This window comes from Bufo bufo, chromosome 2 (genome assembly GCF_905171765.1).
Source record: "Bufo bufo chromosome 2, aBufBuf1.1, whole genome shotgun sequence".
Taxonomy (NCBI): domain Eukaryota; kingdom Metazoa; phylum Chordata; class Amphibia; order Anura; family Bufonidae; genus Bufo; species Bufo bufo.
This window is the reverse complement of record NC_053390.1, coordinates 520,908,536-520,925,878: the sequence shown is the minus strand read 5'-3', so window position 1 is coordinate 520,925,878 and position 17,343 is coordinate 520,908,536.

The window sequence follows — 17,343 nt, the reverse complement described above, 5'->3', positions numbered from 1 at the left end:
AGAAGGGGAGACAGAGAGAAGGAGGAGACGAGTTGGAAGTAGGGGGAGGTCGTCGCAAGGAGCTAGTGGCACAGTCAGACAGCATGTATCGGCACCCGGGGTCAGCCAGACAGCACACCAATCAACACATGCTGTTGCCACCACCAGAATGCCGTCATTGCAAAGCTCAGCAGTGTGGCATTTTTTTTGTGTGTCTGCCTCTGACAACAGCGATGCCATTTGTACAACTGCTTTGCGAAGGCACATGATCGCACATCACAAACGCCTATGGGATCAACACATGATGACGAGTAGGAGCAGCACACAAGCTCAAAGCCACCATCCTCCTCCTGGTCCAGCATCTTCAGCCACGTCAACCACTGCTGTCCTCCTTGCCCCCTCTCAACCACCCTCCACTCCGCCTCTCACCTTCAGCAGTTCCATCTCATATGCCCACAGTCAGGCGTCTGACAACTGGCTTGACGGAACTCTTAGCCCGCCAGCTTTTACCATACCAGCTGGTGGAGTCTGAGGCCTTCAAAAAATTTGTCGCTATTGGGACACCACAGTGGAAGGTACCCGGACGAATTTTTTTTTCAAAAAAGGCAATCCCAAACCTCTACTCAGTGATTGAAAAGGAAGTCATGGCATCTCTGGCATACAGTGTTGGGGCAAGGGTCCATCTGACCACTGATACCTGGTCTGCAAAGCACGGTCAGGGCAGGTATATCACCTACACTGCGCATTGGGTCAACCTTCTGACGGCTGCCAAGCATGGAATGCGTGGCTTTGCAGCGGAGTTGGTGACACCGCCACGACTTGCAGGCTGGCCTACTGCCACCTCCTCTACTCCCCCTACTCCATCCTCTTCCATAACCTCCTCGGCTGAGTCCTCTTCTGCTGCGGCGTCTGGCTGCACATCAACTGAATCCCCCCAGCTCCCCAGGGGCTATTCCACATCCCGGATACGACAGTGTCACGCTGTCTTGGGGTTGACTTTCCTGAAAGCAGAGAGCCACAACGGACCAGCACTCCTGTCCGCCCTGAAAGCACAGGTGGATCAGTGGCTGACCCCGCACCAACTGGAGATCGGCAAAGTGGTGTGTGACAATGGAAGCAATTTGTTGGCGGCATTGAATTTGGGCAAGATGTCACATGTGCCGTACATGGCACATGTTGTTGAATCTCATCGTACAACGATTTGTGTCTAAGTACCCAGGCTTACAGGACGTCCTCAAGCAGGCCAGGAAGGTCTGTGGCCATTTCAGGCGTTCCTACACGGCCATGGCACACTTTTCAGACATTCAGCGCCGAAACAACATGCCAGTGAGGCGCTTGATTTGCGACAGCCCGAGACGTTGGAATTCAACACTCCTAATGTTCGACTTACAAGAAAAAGCCGTCACCGAGTATTTGTATGACCGGGGTGCTAGGACAGCCTCTGTGGAGCTGGGAATTTTTTTGCCACATTACTGGACGCTCATGCGCAATGCCTGTAGGCTCATGCGTCCTTTTGAGGAGGTGACAAACCTAGTCAGTCGCACCGAAGGCACCATCAGTGACCTCATCCCATTTGTTTTCTTCCTGGAGCGTGCCCTGCGAAGAGTGCTGGATCAGACTGTAGATGAGCGTGAAGAGGAAGAGGAAGAGTTGTGGTCACCATCACCACCAGAAACAGCCTTGTCATCATTGCTTGCCGGACCTGCGGCAACGCTGCAAGAGGAGTATGAGGAAGAGGAGTCAGAGGAAGAATGTGGCTTTGAGGAGGAGGAAGACCAACCACAGCAGGCATCCCAGGGTGCTCGTTGTTGTCACCTATCTGGGACCCGTGGTGTTGTACGTGGCTGGGGTGAAGAACAGACCGTCAATGACATCAGTGAGGACGAGGAACGGGAAATGAGTAGCTCGGCATCCAACCTTGTGCAAATGGGGTCTTTCATGCTGTCATGTCTGTTGAGGGACCCTCGTATAAAAAGGATGAAGGAGAACGACCTGTACTGGGTGGCCACGCTACTAGACCCCCGGTATAAGCAGTAAGTGGTGGAAATGTTACCAAATTACCGAAAGTCAGAAAGGATGCAGCAGTTCAAAACAAAACAAAAAAATATGCTTTACACAGCTTATAAGGGGGATGTCACAGCACAACGGGAATATAACAGGGGAAGAGGTGAAAGTAATCCTCCTTCTACCACGACCACGGCGGCAAGGACAGGACGCTTTACAGATGTGTTGTTGATGGAGGACATGCAGAGCTTTTTGAGTCCTACACATCGCCACAGCCCTTCGGGATCCAGCCTTAGAGAACGACTCGACCGACAGGTAGCAGACTACCTCGCCTTAACTGCAGATATCGACACTCTGATGAGCGATGAACCCCTTGACTACTGGGTGTGCAGGCTTGACCTGTGGCCTGACCTATCCCAGTTTGCGATAGAACTTCTGGCCTGCCCCGCTTCAAGTGTCCTCTCAGAAAGGACCTTCAGTGCAGCAGGAGGCATTGTCACTGACAAAAGAAGTCGCCTCGGTCAAAAAAGTGTTGATTACCTCACCTTCATTAAGATGAATGAGGCATGGATCCCGAAGGGACTGACAGTGGGGGATACGTTTGACTAACAAAAGGCCTGATGACATGCCTTGGCCTCAAAATGGTCCCCACGCTGCTGTATTTAATGTCTGCATATCGGATGACTTTCGTGAATTCTCCGCCACCAACTAGGGTTCAAGTCGCAATGTTTTAGTCACCTTTCTGCCTTGAAAACATCAATTTTTCCAACCGCTGCTACAACAGCGGCTGCAACAATAACATTATTTTTCAGGCATGTGTACATGCCTAATTTTTCTGGCCTCTGGTGCTGCACTGTGGCTGCAAAAACAAAACAAAAAAAAAAGGCACATACAAGTGTCAATTCCCCTTCGTGATCGTTACCTTGTTGTGGTGAAGGGGCTTGCGTATCACAATGAAGCGATCATCACCTCTATGAGTGTGTTGGCAATGTTGCCACACCCCAGATGATAAGGCCGTTGCTTCATTATGATCAGACCAAAAATCGATCGGCTGGATAATTTTTCATAGAAAAAACTTAAATTATTATTTTATTTTTTTAAGTTGTATGGGTGGGCTTTTAATACATAAAATAAAAAAAATCATAATAAAGTCTCTTAATAGTTTATTAGAAATAATGCAGACAATTTAAAAAATCCCCATCAATTCCAATACAAAGCAAGTACAAAGCTCAGAACTAAATTATTCCAGGATGTCGTAATGGTTCGTTAATTCGACAATGGTTAATCAATTCGACACACGTCCGCGGATAGGGGACGTAACAGGGATTAAACTGATATGAATAGTACTAGTTAAGACACCACTTATATAGGGTGTCACAGCACATTGCTCCGTGCACGCGCAGTGCCCCAACTTGGGAGTAAGAGGACCGACCAAGCTGCTTTTTCCATCTCCCTGTTCCTAAAATCAATTCAGTTTGGTGTATCAGAGTTTGGTCTGTCACTGTGAAGGCAGTCGAAGGTACCTGGCCTAAAAAAAAATTCACAAAAGGCAATCCCACCCTGATATGGGATGTAACAGGGATTAAACTGATGAGAATAGTACTACAGAAAATACCACTCACGGGTGTGACAGTAAATTGCACGGCGCAGACGCAGTGACCGTGGCGTGGATTCAAACAAAGGGGAGGGAGCCAGCGTTTTTTTTAACCATCTCCCCGTTCGAAAAATCAATTTAATAAATGGACCCCAGATTGGGGACGTAACAGGGATTAAACTGATGAGAAGAGAGAACTACAGAAAATACCACTCATATCGGGTCTGAGAGTAAATTGAACGGCGCAGACGCAGTGACCGTGGCGTGGATTCAAACAAAGGGGAGGGAGCCAGCGTTTTTTTTAACCATCTCCCCGTTCGAAAAATTAATTAAATTCACCTTTTGGGGACCCTTGGTGTTGTACGTGGCTGGGTGGAGGAAGAAACCGTCAATGACATCGACGGGACATGGCTAGCTTGGTATCTAACCTTGTGCAAATGGGAAGTTTGCGGTTGGGCAAATGGATTGTTTGCGGTTGTTTGTGGTGCATTAAAAGGGGAGTTTGGTCTGTCAATGTCTGTGAAGCGGGCGTAACCCTTACACTACCTGATCGATACAACATCATACCTGATCGTATACACACACTGGATGTTTTAAACCACGTTGTTCAAAAAAAAAATTGGATTGTTAGGTGATTTATGCCCTTTATGGATTAAAATCCAACTCTGCGTCAACTATGTAATTTTCCATGGGAGTTTTGCCATGGATCCCCCTCCGGCATGCCACAGTCCAGGTGTTAGTCCCCTTGAAACAACTTTTCCATCACTACTGTGGCTAGAAAGAGTCCCTGTGGGTTTTAAAATTCGCCTGCCTATTGAAGTCTATGGCGGTTCGCCCGTTCGCGAACATTTGCAGAAATTTGCGTTCGCCGTTCGCGAACGGAAAATTTTATGTTCGCAACATCTCTATTAATAACCACCCTCTGTTTTCTATCATTGAGCCAGTTACTTACCCACATACAGACGTTTTCTCCCAGTCCGAGCATTCTCATTTTATATACTAACCTTTTATGTGGTACAGTGTCAAATTCTTTGGAGAAGTCCAGATATACGACATCCATTGATTTGCCTCCTAGAAACTGATTAAATTAGTTTGGCATGACCGATCCCTCACGAAGCCATGTTGATATGGCGTTATTTTCTTAGTTCTGTTGAGATGCTCTAAGATATTATTAGTAATTTATTGTTGTTTTTAGCTCCATGTATCTCTACACACAGTGACTCCACATGTTCATGTCCCTCACTTATATCTTCATGGAGTGTGGGCTTTAGACAAGACTTTACATAAAGGCAAACCCCTCCCCCTCTCCGGTTTTGACGATCCTTTCTAAACAAACTGTAACCTTGTACATTAACTGCCCAGTCATAGCTATCATCCAGCCATGTCTCAGTTATTCCCACTATGTCATAGTCCTCCTCACACATCACTAATTCCAGCTCCCCAGTTTTATTAGTCAGGCTTCTGGCATTAGTATACATACATTTGAGAGGTTTATGTATATTTTTTACCTTACACCTTTCCTTCTGAACTGTTCTAGTCCCTCCTTCCATTCCTCCCACAGTCCCAGTAATGCCAGTAACCAACATGGCTATGGCATAACAGTGAGTGGCAGTACTGCATAGCAGTAGCAGCCAACAAACGTGCAGGGAGGAGACTCAAGCATCACGCTGGAGCACACGCGGTATTCGGCCGAACAAGGCGATGTGCCGAGCCTCGCGATGCTCGAGCCGTAGAGATGAGCAAATAGAAGCTGACGAAGTGGAATTCGATCCGAATTTCAGGAAAAATTTGATTCGCACCGTAGAAGAATTTCCTCGCGATTCGTGGTAATGAATCACATTTTTTCCTAAAATGGCTGCTGCACGTGTGAGCACATGGAGCAAGGAACTCTGGGAAGGTGGGATCACCCATAATGCTATGCATGCAGCCAATCAGCAGCCATCCCTGTGATGTCACAGCCCTATAAATAGCCTCAGCCATCTTGGATTCTGCCATTTTCCAGTGTTCTTAGTGCAGGGAGAGACGTCAGCAGGCGCTAGGGACAGTGCTTGAAAAAACGTCTATTTGCTCTTGTGCGGTGCAGTTATATGTTCTAAAGCATTTTTTTGATTGTTTTAGTGGGAAAAAATGGCTTATTAGGCGTTGTGTGGTTAAGTGCTAAAATTAGAGCCCATTTTGTCATGTATTAGTTGCAAAATAAAAATATATTTGCCAGTCAGCGGTGCAATTATATGTTGTAAAGCCCTTTTTTGTGTGTATTAGTGGGAAAAAAGGGCTTATTAGGCGTTGTGTGGTGAAGTGCTAAAATTACAGCCCATTTTGTCATGTATTAGTGGCAAAAGTAAAATATTTTTGCTGTTCAGAGATGCAGTTATATGTTCTAAAGCCTTTTGTGGCGTGTATTAGTGGCAAAAGAAAAATATATTTGCCATTCAGCGGTACAGTTATATGTTCTAAAGCCCTTTTTGTCATGTATTAGTTGCAAAATAAAAATATATTTGCCGTTTAGCGGTGCAGTTATATGTTCTAAAGCCCTTTTTTGTGTGTATTAGTGGGGAAAAATGGGCTTATTATCCGTTGTGTGGTGAAGTGAGAAAATGACAGACTTTTTGGGGGTGTGTATTAGGCCTCATGCACACGACCGTTGTGTGCATCAGTGGCCGTTGTGCCGTTTCCCGTTTTTTTTCGTGGACCCATTGACTTTCAATGGGTCCGTGGAAAAATCGGAAAATGCACCGTTTTGCTGCCGCATCCGTGATCCGTTTTTCCTGTCCTATTTTTTTGACGGACAACGGTTCACGGACCCATTCAAGTCAATGGGTCCGTGAAAGTACACGGATGCACACAAGATTGGCATCCGCGTCCGTGATCCGTGGCCGTAGGTTACTTTCATACAAACGGATCCGAAGATCCGTCTGCATAAAAGCTTTTTCAGAGATGAGTGTTCACTTCGTGAAAACTCATATCCGACAGTATATTCTAACACAGAGGCGTTCCCATAGTGATGGGGACGCTTCTAGTTAGAATATACTACGAACTGTGTACATGACTGCCCCCTGCTGCCTGGCAGCACCCGATCTCTTACAGGGGGCTGTGATCCGCACAATTAACCCCTCAGGTGCTGCACCTGAGGGGTTAATTGTGCATATCATAGCCCCCTATAAGAGATCAGGGGCTGTCAGGCAGCAGGGGGCAGACCCACCTCCCTCCCCAGTTTTAATTTCATTGGTGGCCAGTGTGCGGCCCCCACCCCCGGCCCCCCCTCCCTCTATTGTAATATCATTGGTGGCCAGTGTGCGGCCTCCCCCGGCCCCCCCTCCCTCCCTTTATTGTATTATCATTGGTGGCCAGTGTGCGGCCCCCCTCCCTCTATTGTATTATCATTGGTGGCCAGTGTGCGGCCTCCCCCGGCCCCCCCTCCCTTTCTCTATTGTATTATCATTGGTGGCCAGTGTGCGCCTCCCCGGCCCCCCTCTATTGTATTAATATCATTGGTGGCCAGTGTGCGGCCTCCCCCCCCCCCCCCCCCCCCCCGATCATTGGTGGCAGCGGAGAGTTCCGATCGGAGTCCCAGTTTAATCGCTCTGGGGCTCCGATCGGTAACCATGGCAACCAGGACGCTACTGCAGGCCTGGTTGCCTTGGTTACTTAGCAATATTACAATATTAGAAGCATCATACTTACCTGCTGCGCTGTCTGTGACCGGCCGGGAGCTCCTCCTACTGGTAAGTGACAGATCATTAAGCAATGCGCCGCACAGACCTGTCACTTACCAGTAGGAGGAGCTCCCGGCCGGTCACAGACAGCGCAGCAGGTAAGTATGATGCTTCTAATATTGTAATATTGCTAAGTAACCATGGCAATCAGGCCTGCAGTAGCGTCCTGGTTGCCATGGTTACCGATCGGAGCCCCAGCGATTAAACTGGGACTCCGATCGGAACTTTCCGCTGCCACCAATGATCGGAAGGGGGGGAGAGGGGAGGCCGCACACTGGCCACCAAGGATATTACAATAGAGGGAGGGAGGGGGGGCCGGGGGGGCCGCACACTGACCACCAATGATAATACAATAAAGGGAGGGAGGGGGGGCCGGGGGAGGCCGCACACTGGCCACCAATGATATTCAAACTGGGGAGGGAGGGGGGTCTGCCCCCTGCTGCCTGGCAGCCCCTGATCTCTTACAGGGGGCTATGATACGCACAATTAACCCCTCAGGTGCAGCACCTGAGGGGTTAATTGTGCGGATCACAGCCCCCTGTAAGAGATCGGGTGCTGCCAGGCAGCAGGGGGCAGTCATGTACACAGTTCATAGTATATTCTAACTAGAAGCGTCCCCATCACTATGGGAACGCCTCTGTGTTAGAATATACTGTCGGATATGAGTTTCACGATCTAACTCATATCCGACAGTATATTCTAACATAGAGGAGTTCCCATGGTGATGGGGACGCTTCAAGTTAAAATATACCATCGGATTGGAGAAAACTCCTATCCGATGGTATAATAGGGACTCCTGACTTTACATTGAAAGTCAATGGGGGACGGATCCGTTTGAAATTGCACCATATTGTGTCAACGTCAAACGGATCCGTCCCCATTGACTTGCATTGTAATTCAGGACGGATCCGTTTGGCTCCGCACGGCCAGGCGGACACCAAAACGACTTTTTTTTCATGTCCGTGGATCCTCCAAAAATCAAGGAAGACCCACGGACGAAAAAACGGTCACGGATCACGGACCAACGGAATCCCGTTTTGCGGACCGTGAAAAATTACGGTCGTGTGCATGAGGCCTTAGTGGGGAAAAAAGGGCTTATTATCCGTTGTGTGGTGAAGTGAGAAAATGACAGACTTTTTGGGGGTGTTTTAATTTCCTCTTTATTTTATTTTTTTGATCTAACAGTATGTCAGACAGAGAAGTGCCAGGCCCTGCACAGGGGAGTGGCAGAGGCCTAAGTGTTTCTGGCGCAGGCAGAGGTCGCACCAGACGAGTAAGGGGCCGTGGCTCACTTTGAGAGGCCTGAGCTCCCAGTGTCAGCTAGCGGTCGTATCTTGACCAGCAACCCAGCGTTTCTTGAATGGTTGGCTCGATCTTCGACTTCGTCGCAAATGACATCAGACAAGAGTCAGTGGGTTCGTCAGACACAGACCACTCTGTGGTTTTCTGATGCTGCTGTCACCTCCATTCTAAGTCACCTTGCCATTCTGTGGTCTCCTTATGCTGCTACCATCTCCACACTATGCTACCTTGCAACTCTGTGGCCTCCTGAAGCTTTCGCCACCTTCACACTGTCTTTGTGCCACTCTGTGGCCTCCTCCTGATGCTGCTGCTGCCGTCACCTCCTCACTGTCATTGTGCCACTCTGTGGCCCCCTGATGCTGCTGCTGCCACCTACACACTGTCATTGTGCCACTCTGTGGCCTCCTCATGCTGCTTTCACATCACCACTATGTCATAGGACCACTCTGTGGATTTCCCATGCTGTTCCCACCTTCCCCACTACATGACTGGGCCACTATTTTGGCTTTTGGCCTGGCTGACGTCATTTTTTTGACCTTTATTCTGATCTGTCAGAAGGAATGAAAAATTAGACGCAAATGGATCCTGTCTGATTAGCAGCTGTAAGGCCTGTATGGTCCCATCAGAATTGGCTTGTGATTTGGTAGCCAAAAGCAGGAGTGGGTACAAAACACAGAAGACATGCAAATTTTCCATTCACGTGTCATCTCTGTTTTGGATCCACTCCTGTTTTTTTTGCATTAGCAATACTGATGGATTACTGACCAAATGCTGACCGAGTGAAGGCAGATGCTCAACAGACAGAATCCATTTTTTGGGAGTTATTGTTCTGATGGATCAGAGAAAGGGCAAAATAATCAGTGACATTGACACAAACTTACTGCTGACACTCATTCCACTCTGTCGGGGGGCTCTACTTGTATAAGCGTTTAATAGAAGAGGTTCTGTAGACATCTATGTGCAGTCATTCTAATAGCGGCGCCTGTCATCTTCATGTCATACGAACTATATACGGTATTATTTCACTACCAAAGCAGACTCCCTATGCGTGTTACTGCAAGGCACAGTGTTCTAAACCACTATAATGGCTCTCTGCAGCCAGGAAATAGGCATTTTTTTTACGCAATTCGCCGCAAATAAATTCGGATCTAACACCGGCCGAATTTTTTAAAAATTCGCTCATCTTTAGTGGTCAGATTTTTAGCACATAGGTCTGTGATTTAGGAAGAAGTGAAAAGCTTTGGTGTGTTTTTTTATTATTGGATAGTGAGGAGATCAGAGTCGTGAAATAAGTCTGTTTGGTGAGGTGGCAGTCAGAGTTATTCTTCTTAGTTATTAACATAAAATTGTAATAAAGGAAATTTTTTGATGTATGAGTTTTTCTTCATAGGCATTCATGACTCCTTGATCATTGCTGGTGAAAGAGAGTGTTGTGTGTGACAGGATTGCATTCTTCTGTGTGTGAAAAGTCTGAGTGGAGGGAGCGCTACTTTGTCGAGGGTGCAGGTGTCACTATAGTAATTTGCAGCTAGGACAGGGGAGGGAAGAGATTAGGAGAAAATGATGACTATAAAGTGTATATAAGTGTATGAGGGTCAATAGCATGTAGATTTATAGATGTGTAGTAAGTAGAAGTGTGCTGAAATGGATTAGAATTTGCAATAGTGAATGAGAAAAGGTTGTGGTCAGAAAGCGTGAGAGGAGAGTTAGCAAAGAGAAAGACCGAGCAGCATTGGAAGAAGACCAGGTCAAGTGTGTTACCATCTTTATGCATCAGTTAGAAAGTTGTAAAGGAGATGAGGTTAAAGATACAACCTTTGTTATTGCTGTCATTGGATTAAAAGCATAAAAGGAAGAGTGGAAAGAAAGAGCAAAAATCGATAATAAATAAAAAAAAAGGAGATAATATCTTTCCATAAAGATAGGATACTATAGAGTGTTTTACACAAATTTTCAGAGCAATTGGAGCAACTTTATTTGTAATTAATCGTTTCGGACACGAAATTGAACTTTTTTAAAAAAAATTGCCGAATTGAACACAAACCGAATTTCAACAAGTTTGCTTATCTCTAGCATGTTTGTATTGCTCTTTTCAGTCCTACCTAGTGCAGTCATATGTTTAGCAAATGGTTAAATCTGCTGATAGATTCCCTTTAAAGCCAAAACTGGCTGCATCTTTAAAGGGTTTCTGTCATGAGAAATAACGTTATGTAGCTGACTGACATTAGCGATGTGCTAAATGAGACAATTCTGCACGTGTAGGACTACATATGTAGTCTATGTAGTGAAGTGTAAATGCGGAGCATTTTATATAGGTAAGAAAATTAGGCCGATGTTAGAAAGATTCCGGGAACACCTTAATTCCATAGGAATGAAAAAAGGCTCCCCCCGCCTTATAAAACATGTATGGCAAGAACATAGGGGGATACCAAATTTTGGGGTTTTGCGGAAATTGAATTGGTTCCATTAATGACACAGGGGGGTGATAGACATTGCCTCCTGCTGCAAAAAGAAGCGCAATGGATCATTCGTACGGATGCAATGGGTCCTTTAGGTCTGAATGACCGCAACGATCTTAGTGCATTTGTTTGAGGCAAACACTCTGTTCTTATAATGTCAAATGATTGCTGTGATTTGTTTTTAACACGCACACAGGTGGTGTCTCGGTATATTTTTGCCATGCCTCTCAGGGTTGATATACGCCCTTTTAAAAAGGCTAGTGCACCTGTCTGCGTCATACAGGTAGCCGGAAGAAGCACGTCAGTGCGAAACGGCTGTTGCTGCCTCTCGCCGCAGGTGCGGCTTTTGTTTCTGTGAAGGCTTGTCCGCCTCAGCACTGTGATGTCTGGATGTTTTGCAAAGCAATAAAGAAATAAAGACATACTGCAAATGGTGCCGCTGATTTGCTACTTTCATCTCGTTTTGGATGCACTTTGCTGACAGTGTATTATAGCAGGCACCACCGAAAGCTGCACACTACCCCGGTTTACACAGAGGATGATTATATATGCATATGACAGCGATGTTTTGGTGTAGTTCCGCCTGAATTTCTCTTTTATGTGTACATAACAGTATGCTTTATAACTGCTAATGAGCCTCTAGGTGCTACTGGGGCGTTGCTTCAGCACCTAGAGGCTCGGTCTACACACCCTTTTGCACTCCCAGGTGCAGTTGATTGACTTTCGAGTTCTCCTCAGTGTCCCGTAAATCCCGTGCCCGCGCTGTCCCTTTTAGTATTCGGAGCAGGCGCAGTGAGTGAAGGATGCGCTCCTGCTGCCGGCTTCCTTCCTTCGGCGCAGGCGCAGTGAGGAAGCCGGCAGCAGGAGCACGTACTTTACTCACTGACACTGAGGAGAACTCGAAAATCAATCAACTGGACCTGGACGTGCCAAAGGGTGAGTAGACCGAGCCTCTAGGTGCTGAAGCAACGCCCTAATAGCACCTAGAGGCTCATTAGCATATTTTTAAAGTCTTTATTTTAAGAGAACGGCGGCAGCGGCAGGCAGGGAGTTATAAAGCACACTGTTATGTACTGCTGACATTAGCACATCACTAATGTCAGTCAGCTACATAACGTTATTTCTCATGACAGAAACCCTTTAATGAGTTAAGGTGTTTAACCACTTACCGTCACACTAACGCCGAAAGGCGTCATTTCTGCGGCGCTCCCAGGTCACACTAACGCCGATTGGCGTCATCTCGCGTGAGCCGAGATTTCCTGTGAACGCGCGCGCACACAGGCGCGCGCGCTCACAGGAACTGAAGGTAAGAGAGTGGATCTCCAGCCTGCCAGCGGCGATCGTTCGCTGGCAGGCTGGAGATGTGATTTTTTTAACCCCTAACAGGTATATTAGACGCTGTTATGATAACAGCGTCTAATATACCTGCTACCTGGTCCTCTGGTATACAAAGTTGGCATTTGACCAAGATATTTCTCTCACCCAGCATGGGTATATGTAAAATGACACCCCAAAACACATTCCCCAACTTCTCCTGAGTACGGCGATACCAGATGTGTGACACTTTTTTGCAGCCTAGGTGGGCAAAGGGGCCCATATTCCAAAGAGCACCTTTCGGATTTCACTGGCCATTTTTTACAGTATTTGATTTCAAACTCCTTACCACACATTTGGGCCCCTAGAATGCCAGGGCAGTATAACTACCCCACAAGTGACCCCATTTTGGAAAGAAGACATCCCAAGGTATTCGCTGATGGGCATAGTGAGTTCATGGAAGTTTTTATTTTTTGTCACAAGTTAGTGGAATATGAGACTTTGTAAGAAAAAAAAAAAAAATCATAATTTTCCGCTAACTTGTGACAAAAAATAAAAAGTTCTATAAACTCACTATGCCCATCAGCGAATACCTTAGGGTGTCTACTTTCCGAAATGGGGTCATTTGTGGGGTGTTTGTACTGTCTGGGCATTGTAGAACCTCAGGAAACATGACAGGTGCTCAGAAAGTCAGAGCTGCTTCAAAAAGCGGAAATTCACATTTTTGTACCATAGTTTGTAAACGCTATAACTTTTACCCAAACCATTTTTTTTTTACCCAAACATTTTTTTTTATCAAAGACATGTAGAACAATAAATTTAGAGCTAAATTTATATATGGATGTTGTTTTTTTTTGCAAAATTTTACAACTGAAAGTGAAAAATGTCATTTTTTTGCAAAAAAATCGTTAAATTTCGATTAATAACAAAAAAAAGTAAAAATGTCAGCAGCAATTAAATACCACCAAATGAAAGCTCTATTAGTGAGAAGAAAAGGAGGTAAAATTCATTTGGGTGGTAAGTTGCATGACCGAGCAATAAACAGCTAAAGTAGTGTAGTGCCGATTTGTAAAAAAGGGCCTGTTCTTTAGGGGGGTATAAACCTGTGGTCCTTAAGTGGTTAAAGTCATCAATATCAGATTTTTGGCAAAGACCATAGACTGCAGCAGCTAAAAGGATGAAGAAGGGAGACGGCACCTGCACACAGCATGTGCCGTCTCCTACTAAAGCTGATCAGCAGGGTTGCCTGGTGTCGGACCCCCGCCTATTTGATATTTATGATCTATCCTGAGAATAAGTCATCAACAGTAAAAGCCTGGACAACCCCTTTAAGTAAAATTTCCTGTTGAAGGAGGTGCTTCTGTGGTGTTACATGATGTTTGCCTTCATTAAATACAGTACATACAGCAATGGATCCTTGAACCGACAATCCTTTGCCCAAAAGAAGTCACATCTTCAATATCTTGCAAAGTGACTGGAGGCTGCTCCAAAAAGCCCAACACACCGTATTAAAGCTTATCGACACTGCACCTAGCTGTGTGGTAATTCTGCATTTTTTTCCCATGTAGATGACAGAGTTCCAAAAAAGGGGGGGGGATCATCTAGAGACTTGTGACTGTTTTTATTCATTGAGCAGAGAAGTGATTTGCTTTCGATATTTCTATTCTCTATTGATACCATATTTACAAAATCATTTACCAATCTTTCCATGTTTGTAGCTAATATATTCTTAATACAACGTGGGCAGCGGCATCATTGCATTTACTGTACACATGGTGGGATGCACTGAACTAAACACAAACATTTATTTCCTTGGCATTAATTTTAACAATTAGTCATAGTTTTAGTGATCATACTATTATTCAGCTCTTCTGGCTGGAAAAACTCAATTTTATGCTGTATGTCGCTAATTCCCAGAGTTACGTTTATCCATTGACACCTTATGCCCAGTAGGATAAAGCAGAGAATACACACCAACCTGCCATAACTCTAATGTCTCTTAACCGAGGTATAGATTCTCTAAGTTACAACCAGCTTTGCACGGCTTGACTGGGGCACGGAATCTCTCAATTCGATTCCTCACTCTTAGGCCTCCTGCAGACGACCGTAGGTGTCCCATTGCCATATTGCGGAACGCATTTCCGGATCTGCAATACACGGGCACCGTTCCGTGTGCATTCCGCATCACGGATACGGAACCCATTTACTTCAATGGGTCCACAAATCCGAAGACGCGTAATGGTGCAGAACGGAACCCTACGGAAGCACTACGGAGCGCTTCCGTGGGGTTTCGTCCCAAACTTCCGTTCCGCAAAAAGATAGAACATGTCGTATATTTTTGCGGAACGGATGGATCACAGACCCATTAAAGTGAATGGGTCCACGATATGCTGCGGCTGCCCCATGGTAGGTGTTTGTGCATTGCGGCCTGCATTTTGCGGGCCACAGCATGGCCACGGGGCGCACACTTTCGTGTGCAGGAGGCCTTAGGTCTCTTGCACACGAACATTTTTTTTTTCTCGGTTTACGTTCCGTTTTTTGTGTTCCATATACGGACCATATACAGAACCATTCATTTCAATGGATGCACAAAAAAAAAACGGAAGGTACTCCGTATGCCTTCCATTTCCATATTTCCGTTTTTCCATTCCATTCAAAGATAGAACATGTCCTATTATTGTCCGCATAACGGACAAGGATAGTACTGTTCTATCAGGGGCCAGCTGTTCCGTTCCACAAAAAATGGAATGCACATGGACATCATCCGTGTTTATTGCCGATAGTTTTTTTGTGGACCGCAAAATACTGGAAAAGCCATACGGTCGTGTGCAAGAGGCCTTAGCTAACACTCTACTAACTGAGCTAGGGGCAGATCTAAGTCCAACACCTATATTCCTACAAGGACAGAGTCAGGATTATTAACTTCAACTGATTCATACAGAAATATACTGGTACCTTACAAGGCATTGATGCATTGAAAAGGAAGTGTTGAATGACGGCTTTATAGCCATCAATGAACACAATGGGCAATCTAATGATTGCCAGTTATAGTCACCCAGGGTGACTTAAAAAAAAAGTTTAAAAAAAGTTAAAAACTGTTTTCAAAAACATTTTTTTTAAAATATAAAAGTTCAAATCAGCCCCCTCTCCTTAACCCCTTAGGGACGCATGACGTACCGGTACGGCATATTTCCCGAGTCCTTAAGGACCCATGACGTAACGGTACGTCATGGGTTTAAAATGCGATTGCGGCGCCGCGGGGGTTAATCGGAACAGGATGCCGGCTGAAATCATTCAGCCGGCATCCTGTCATAATGCCAGGGGGGGTCACGTATCGGCGATCACAGAAAACCGCAGGTCAATTCAGACCTGCGGTTTGCTGCGTTTCCGGTCCATTTGGGTTTCCGGTGACCCGATGAACCGGAAAAAGACTGTGATCGTGGTGTGATTACACACCACCAATCACAGTACGAACATTTGGAGAGGCGGTGCTGGCCATGGTGCTGATGCCTGCTGTCCAAGGGTGCTGATTGGTGCAGGGGAGAGAGGCGCGAGATTCAAACTTCCAGCGCTCCTCTCTCCCCTCCTCTTCCTGTTCAGCACCTGCACCCTGCAGCACCGTCCTCTCCAGGCTCCTGCGATCCCCCAATCGGCACCCATCACCCTCCTGCACCCATCACCCTCCAGGTTAGGGTCAGTGAGGGAGAGGCACCGTTATGCAGGGATAGAAGGGAAAAGTTAGTTAGGAAAAAAAAAAAACTTTATCTAAACTTTTTATTTTCTAGCTTTGAGACCCTAGACCCCCCTGCCACTTGTCCTCAGCACCCGGGCTCCTTTTTGGCTAGACCCGGTGGCTGGACGCCCGTCAGTGCAGCTGAGATGAGGACATTTTGGGGCCTCATGCTGCACATGGGTCTAGTGCAAGAACCCAGTGTCAGGCAATACTGGAGTGGGGACGTCCTCTACCAGACCCCACTCTACAGTATGGTCATGACACGTCCCCGGTTTGAAGCCATCCAGAAATGTCTGCATTATTCAGATAATGCAGCATGTCCCCCCCCCCCCCCCCCCCCCGAGGTGATCCTGCCTATGACCGTCTGTATAAGATACGGCCGGTCATCGATCACTTTGGGGCCAAATTTGAGCAGGCCTACGTACCTGGAACGGAGGTCGTGGTTGATGAGTCTCTCGTTGCGCTCAAGGGGAGACTCAGTTTCCGCTAATACATTCCCACTAAGCAGGCGAGGTATGGCGTGAAGCTGTACAAAATTTGTGAGAGTACCTCAGGGTACACTTACAAATTTCGTGTGTGCGAGGGGCGAGATTCCCGTATTCAACCCCCAGAATGTCCCCCCACTCTGGGTGTTAGCGGGAAACTCGTGTGGGACCTTATGTACCCACTGCTAGATAAGGGTTACCACTTGTACGTGGATAACTTTTATACTAGCATTCCCTTGTTCAGGTCCCTTGCCGCTAGATCCATGTTCGCTTGTGGGACCGTGCGGAAAAATCAGCGCGGCCTCCCTGCCCACCCCCTCCAGGTACCTATCCCCAAGGGTGAGACCCGTGCCCTTACTAGTGGAAACCTGTTGCTGGTCAGGTATAAGGACAAGAGGGATGTCCTTGTACTGTCCACAATTCACGGTAACAGCACCACTCCCGTCTCTGTGCGAGGTACCACGGCAACGGTCCTCAAGCCCGATTGTATCGTCGACTACAATCGGTATATGGGAGGAGTTGATCTCTCTGATCAAGTCCTCAAGTCATATAATGCCATGCGCAAAACCTGGGCATGGTATAAAAAAGTTGCGGTCTACTTGGTACAGGTTGCCTTGTACAACTCTTTTGTACTATCCCAAAGCGCTGGCAGCACAGGGACATTCCTCCAATTCTATGAGGCAGTCCTCAAAGACCTGATTTTTTCAGACCGGGAAAGAGCAGGCCGGAGTATTTCGGGAATTGGAGGCGCCCGGAT